Genomic DNA, 1,815 nt, shown 5'->3' on the forward strand with positions numbered 1-1,815 from the left:
CACCGGGGGCTGGCCGTTGGCGCAGCGCCGGCAGGCCGGCCGCGGGAAGGGGGCCCCGATGTGGACCTTCTCCTGGGCCAGCTCGCAGCTGTGGCAGTTGTGCGCGCACGGGTAGCACACGTGCTTGTGCCGGGCCGAGGGGATGTTCGGGCACCAGTCCATGCACACGCCCTTCTGGGCGCCATGGGCCTCCAGCTGCAGGCGCTTGCCGAAGATGCAGTGGGTGCAGTCCCCGGGCCCGGGTCCGACGCAGGTGTTGCACGACGAGTGGCAGGGATGGCAGACACCGGTCCGGTCGCGGTAGAACCCGGGCTCGCACTCGACCAGGCACTGGTTGATGTTGGTGTGGAGGAAGAGCCCCAATGGGCAGCCGGTGCAGATGGAGCTGTTCTGGGGGCAGGTGCTGCAGCCGGGCACCAGGCAGGGCAGGATCAGCCCCGGGTATGGGCTATACCGGGTGTTGTCCTGGTGCACGCAAGTGCGAGCCCCGCGCTCCTGGAGGATGGCCAGGTTGCCGGGGCAGGAGGTGCAGAAGTTGGCCGCGCCGGAGCAGGTGGCGCAATTGGCCACGCAGGCCCGGCAGGAGCTGGTCCCGGCATCGTAGTAAGTGCCAGCCGGGCAGTCCGGCCGGCAGGTCCCATGGACCAGCGAGTGCCCCGGCCGGCAGGCGGTGCAGGCGGTCAGCGGCCCGGAGCACTCGGCGCAATTGGTCGGGCAGGGGGTGCAGACATTGAGCACTCGCCGGTAGCCGGTCGGGCAGGGGGAGTAGCACATGCCGTCCAGGAGGGCGGCCCCGGGGGCCGAGCACTCGAGGCACACGCCGGGCTGGTTGCGCAGGCAGCGCGAGCAGCCGGGGACCGTGCACGCCTGGCAGGTGCCGTCCAGCATGTCGGTCTGCCCGGCCGGGCAGGACCGGCCGCAAGTGCCATTCAGCTGGCGGAAGAAGCCGATGCCGCAGCGCTCGCAGAGGCTGCGCTTGGATGCCGAGCATTGGACACAGTTGTTGGCCAGGCAGGGCAGGCACTGGTCGCCGGAGCGGGTGAAGCCGCTGGGGCACTCGTCCACGCAGAGGCCGACCGTGAGGCGCTGGTTGCCGAGGCGCTGCTCGTTGTATGGCAGCAGCAGGAGGTTGTTGTTGCAGGCCAGGCAGTCGGTCTTGCGGGAGCTGGTGCAGGCGGAGCAGTCTTCGTAGCACTCGAAGCAGGTCCCGTGGGCGTCGCAGCGGAGCTGGTCCACGGTCGGCGGGTTGGGCCCGAGGGTGTCATAGTGCCCGGTGCGCATGGGCCAGGAGGCGCAGTCGAAGCCGGCCGGCAGGTCCTCATCGCGGATGCACTGCTGGCCGCAGCGGGTCTCCCCCTTGGGGCAGCCCTTGTTGCAGGTCCGGTGGTGGCTCAGGAGCCAGTCATTGCGGCAGTGCGTGCAGCCGAAGAGCGTGCGCCGGTGGTCGGTGGCGCAGTGGTCGAAGAATTCGCGCGTCTCCTCGGCACACTGGCCGCTGGAGGTGATGAAGGTGCTGCAGTAGTCGCACTTGCCCGGGCGCGTGCGGCAGTCCATGCAATGCAGCGAGGGGCACTTGTCGATGATGTGCTTGCCGCTGATTTGCTTGTTCAGGGGGACCTCATGCGCCAGGGCGCAGTGGCCGTCCACCAGGTAGAAGTTGTTGAAGCACTGCGTGCATTGGGGCCGGCCGTCGGCCACCGTGGCCCGGAGGCAGCCGCGGATGGGCCCGACGCAGTGGCCATTGTGGAGGACCTCGCCTGTGGGTGGCACCCGGGACCGGGCCCAGGGTGGCGGGGGGCATGGGGGCGGTCAGCG

Source organism: Fonticula alba (assembly GCF_000388065.1).
Source record: "Fonticula alba strain ATCC 38817 unplaced genomic scaffold supercont2.14, whole genome shotgun sequence".
Taxonomy (NCBI): Eukaryota; order Rotosphaerida; family Fonticulaceae; genus Fonticula; species Fonticula alba.